Source organism: Euprymna scolopes, chromosome 17 (assembly GCF_053919585.1).
Source record: "Euprymna scolopes isolate OS-2025 chromosome 17, ASM5391958v1, whole genome shotgun sequence".
NCBI lineage: Eukaryota > Metazoa > Mollusca > Cephalopoda > Sepiida > Sepiolidae > Euprymna > Euprymna scolopes.
The window spans coordinates 77,359,388-77,365,157 of NC_136498.1; the positions used below are offsets into that span (position 1 = coordinate 77,359,388).

At 37.3% G+C, this 5,770-nt stretch overlaps 1 pseudogene; it reads left to right on the top strand.

The window, feature by feature from the left end:
- Positions 1–1,249: 1,249 nt before the first annotated feature.
- LOC145297218 (U2 spliceosomal RNA) lies at positions 1,250–1,406 on the top strand (annotated as a pseudogene).
- Positions 1,407–5,770: the final 4,364 nt, after the last annotated feature.

Consider the following 5,770-nt stretch of genomic DNA (forward strand, 5'->3'; position numbering starts at 1 on the left):
CATATGCCCATGTGTGTCATTTTTTTAATGATTGACAGCTAGACATTAGAACTATGAGTTTAAAAAAATAGAAAAAAAAAATCCTATTTTGATCAATTTTGTAAGGCGCTCACACACAAAATCTTTCATATTATCTAATCCAAATTTTTACCAATAACATTTTTTTTAAACAGACAAAAAATCAATAAGAACAATCTGCTGATACTGAAAAGAACATAATCAAATCAAAACGTCCCCTTATGTTTCAGCGTTAATTGTTGATCTCACCTGAAAAAGAGAACATGAAACAAGTCATCTATTTTTAGTCGCGTGCAAGCGACTCTATAAGTCACTCCGTCGATCGGTCGGCGGTCGGTCGGTTTGTCGAGCGGTCGGTCGGTCGGTCGGTCGGTCGGTCAGTGTGTCCGTAACACTTTTGTGCTTAGCCTTTTTGGTTAAGATCAAAGGTCTGTTGTTAATAGATGCTTTTGAAAATTTTCTTTGCCTTTTGGCCAAGATCAAAGTGTTATATCTATTCCGGTAGATACTGTCAACCAAAGACCATATGTGGGGAAACCCCCACATATAAGACCTGGGTCAGTGTATGGGAAACCCTTCATACCAATTGTCACTATCCAGGTCCCCTACTCCCCGGGGAGTTAGTCCCCATTTCCCTTCACTCCTAACTTTAAAAAACGGCCTTGTGCCAAATTTGCTCGGTGGGGGAGAAAATAAATACCGCTTTTCTTGGCGTTCTGGTCAAGATCAAAGTGTAGTATCTGTTTCGGCAGATACTGCAAGCAAAGACCATATGTGAGGCCAACCCCACATATGAGACCTTTGTCAATGTAGGGGCACTCTTCATACCAATTGTCGCTATCCAGCTCCTCTACTCCCCGGGGAGCTGGTCCAAATTTCCCCTTCACTCCTCACATTAAAAATAGGCCTTGTGCCTAATTTGCTCGGTGGGGGTGCAAATAAATACCAACCCCACATATAAGACCTTGGTCAATGTATGGGAAACCCTTCATATCAATTGTCACTATCCAGCTCCCCAGCTCCTCTACTCCCCGGGGAGTTGGTCAGTGGGGAAGAAAATATATACAAACCCCACATATAAGACCTTGGTCAATGTAGGGTCAACCCTTCATACCAATTGTCACTATCCAGTTCCCCTACTCCCCGGGGAGCTGGTCCCCATTTACCCTTTACTCCTCACATTAAGAATCGGCCATGGGCCTAATTTGGTCGGTGGGGGAGCAAATAAATACCATTTTCTTGGCCTTTTAGCCAAGATCAAAGTGTAGTATCTGTTCTTACTACATGCTGTACTTATGTTTGTAACTTTTGCCTTGACCACATAGCTAATATAACGTTTCAAATTCCCTTCATAAAATTTTTTTTATATAAAGTGGAGGGGGTCTCTTTTCTGTATTAATTTAATGTAAAATGATCACCCACTTTACAACCAGACAGTCTCAAAGTCATTCAAGTTATTCTCCAGATAATTCAAGTTGTTTTTGAAGAATTCCAGTTATTTTTAAGCATTCAAGTCATTCTTAAGGTCATTCAATTCATCCTTAAGTTCATTAAAGTCATTGTAAGTCATTTACTTTTTATTTATTTAAGTCATTTCAGTCCATTTTTCGGTCATTTTAGTTTATCTTTAAGAATTTTATGTCAATCCTACATTCACGCATTCATTAATTACACGAAAGCACGCGCGTAATGGCTATCGGCCTTGTTTTTCAAATCTGAATTAAAAGCGTCAGTAACATTTCACAAGGTTCTAACATTTGCCAAGTAAAAAAAAAGTCCTATATTTTCTTTCAACCTGAAACAAAGATTAAATTAAAATGTTAGGTATTCTTTTTCTCTTTCTTTTAAATTTATTTTTTCGAGAATCGTGTTGGAAAGATTTTTTTTACTTTTCTTCTTTCATGCAATAGACACATGCATACACACACGCGCGCGCGCACATACATATACACACACACACATATAGATATATATGTCTTGAGAGAGACACATTTATCTATTTGCATTTACTGAATAGACTTTTTGTCTCTGTTTTTTTGTGTAGAGGAACACATTTTATTTTTCAGTTGAAGGATTATTTTTTTTTTCATGTGATTAAGTTTTGTGTATGCAGATGTAAGAAGGGTACACTTTTTAAAAAAATTCTGAATCGATCTCTTGCATGTAATTTTTTGTTTCTTCGTAGGTGCAAAACAAATTTTTTCAGGTTTCTGAATGTTCTGAGTGCGTTTTCTTGCGTTTATGCGCGCGTGAGTATTGGTCTACCATTTTTTTCTTTGGCCTGAAATATATCTTCAGTTCTTCCAGTTTTTAAAACCGTGGACCTTACTTTTTTTTTTAATTTTTCCTCTAGTGGCTATTTTCTTTGATTGTGCTGTGTATTTTTTTTTTCAGAGTCAATCTTTCATCTAAAGGCATCATTTATAACAGATGGTGCCGTAATCGACTTAAACCTGGCAGGGTCGAAATTATTTCCATGTTGGAAAATATTATATCCTGTTTAAAAGGGCATCATTTATAACACGATCAGTCAGTCACTGGCGTGTGACCGGCCTCACGTGTTAAACTAAATGTCTTAGAAACGGTCCCATGATGATGTGAAGATGGGCCAGTCATTAGATTCTGTGTATCAAGAAGAAAAGCATACCTGAGATGTTGGATGAGGGTGTGTGGCTCCTTCATTCTCAAGATGACATCTTCACCCTGGTGGCATTCTGGTTGAAATCTTCTTTCGTCCTCTTCAGAACCGCTTCGTTTTTTAACGCAAACACTTAAGGCAGCATAAAAACACACAACACGACACAACCGCCGTATATGAGAAATACAATTAACTATTTATTCTACAAAATGTATACAATATATACACAAAGACAATTTACAAGTGATAACCTTCAAAATTAAACTAACTAACCAAACTAATGATGAGAGGAGTGGGGTGCTCCCCCTCCTCTCATTTACAGAGGGACAGAAAATACGTGCTACCTCACGACGGTCCGGACAGAAAGAGGTCGATAAAGAAAGGGAATTATGGGGCTGCACTTCTGTGTATCCTTCCGCCTACAGCCAAATTACCACCTTGCCATGCAGGGGTGCATAAACAACTACCAACTATGGCTCTACGATGTAGTGCCACAACACAACGGCAACAATTTTGCCTCTGTACCCATCGCTCACTCGGCTACACTGAAAGAGAAATATGAAGCAGTGAAGTATGTGCTGGAGAAAATTGGTTATGATCAGCATAATTGGTTTATTAGTGTTGACCTGAAGATGGTGAACTTTTTGTTGGGACGATAGTCTGGCTTCATCAAGTATCCATGTATTTTTGTGCATGCGGGATAATAGGGACCGTGCTCAGCATTTCACGAAGAAGAACTGGCCTGTGCGGAAGGAACTGGTACCTTACAAAGAAAGTAGCGTCATCAATGACCCTCTGGTGGACAGAAACAGAATACTCTCACCGTTGCACAAAAAAATCGGCTTGATCAAGCAGTCTACCAAGGCTCTCGACACGTATGGTAGCTGCTTCACTTACTTGTGCCAGGATTTTCCAGGATTACCCATGGGGAAGTTGAAAGCTTGCATCTTTGACGGTCCTCAGATCCGTCAGCTCATTAGGGATCCAGAGTTCGAAAACTCGATGAACGAAGTGGAACTGGAAGCGTGGAAGGCATTTGTTCTGATAGTGAAGAATTTTCTTGGCAATAATAAGGCCAGAAACTACGCAACACTTGCCAACAACATGTTGACTGTTTTCAGAAACCTTGGCTGCAACATAAGCGTCAATATGCATTACCTATTTTCACATATGGACCGGTTCCTTGAATGATGAGCAAGGGGAGAGATTACATCAGGACCTGAAAGAGATGGAGACCAGGTATCAGGGTTGCTGGGTCGCTGTCGTGATGACTGACAACTATTGGACTCCGAAGAGAGACCTCCCTACCGCTAAGCATTCCACTATTCAGTTTATAGTAATCGATATTTCCATCAGGTAATCAATATATATTGTTGGACAAACATTTTTTTTTAATTTAAAAACCTTACCTATGATGATGTAGGAAGATGTGTATTGACAAAGATGAGCTGATAGTGCCACAAAAATGTAATCAATTTTGTCACACGGTCTGAGTTTTTTCAAATCAACTTAGCACAGAAACCTGATCTGATGGAGAGAAACAGATGCTATTTCCTGATTTAGCAGTGCAAAAATACCCTAAATCACTTGTAGAAATCTATGCAACATCCACAAAGTAAAAAAAATTGTTATCCAGTGTTATAATAACCATAATAATAACAATAACAATAGCAACACCACCAGCACCACCGCAACAAAAACAACAACAACAACAACAACAATAATAATAATAATAATAATAATATCGAAACAATACACGAATCAAAGAGAACAAAAATAAAAATATCGCTAAAATGTCGCTTTTTCCGTTACTATAACCTTTGACGTTTAGCTATAACAAAACTAAATCAAATCTAAATTAAACTTTGACTAATTTTGATGATGATTGATCACGCGATGTGAAAGTTAGGCTTGGCGAAGAAACTGCTATTACATATTCTACCACCACCACCACTACTAATACTACTACTACTACTACTACTACTACTAATAATAATAATAATAATAATAATAATAATAATAATAGAAACCCAACGAAGAATAAATGATGTAATCGATCAAGAAACACTCCTTAGGAAATAAAAACACATGTAGAAGATTGGCAAAACATGACCATTGAAAGTGAGGCGGTAACTACGAGAACACAGGACTAACTGAAGGAGAAACATCAAAAGTTGAAACACCAAACGATTTATAGATCAAGACAAAACTAAACTCCCATCTCTAAGGAATCAAGGATGAAGAAATCAAAATTAGAATCAGAAAAAAGGGCACAGACACTGACAACTTAATAAATGCAACGACTAAAATTAATAAGAATGAAACTACAATCAGAAAACAAAAATTTACCTAAACGAAACTAAAGCCGTAAAAAGTATGTAAATGAACAGAAAATGGCGGGAATATGATCCATAAAAAGCAGCAAATAGGATAATACGGATACAAGTAGAAAGGGAATAGATGATATTTGAACAGTACAGAAAGTAGAGGAATAGATGAAAACCATTTTCTTCAAAATGTACACGGAGATGGAACAAAAACCTGAACAACCAAACTCAACACTACTGGAGCAAAATATAGGAAAAGCGACAAAATCGCAAGAAAAATACCGAATGGCTGGAAAATATGAAATAAATGCTCCATAACATTACAGAAAGGACAGAAACCAAAAATACCGAACAAACGCAATAAGAACAACTGCAAATCGGGAAGCACCTGGATGCTAATAAAAAAATCAGGAACGTGGAGTAAATTAGTATAAGTAATTATAGAAATATTAGGAACATGCCCCAATAAATGAAAAAAAGAACTTGGTGAAATTAGAATCAAATTGAAAAAAGAACTAGTGAAAGTTGAAAGAATGAGGCTGTACAACGCACGACAATCAAAAAGCGATTAAATCTTAAACTCTTAAGGAAAATCCCCGATTGCAGAAACATCTGTATATAACCAACGAAAGCTAATCAATAACACACAAATTATTGCTTTATTGCTACTCAAATTCTAGAGAATAATAACGGTCGTTGCCAGCGAGAAATTAACGGTAAACTGTTGTTACGATAAAGTAAACTTAATCGCAACGGTTATTAAAGAATGAAGAGTGCTGGAAATTTG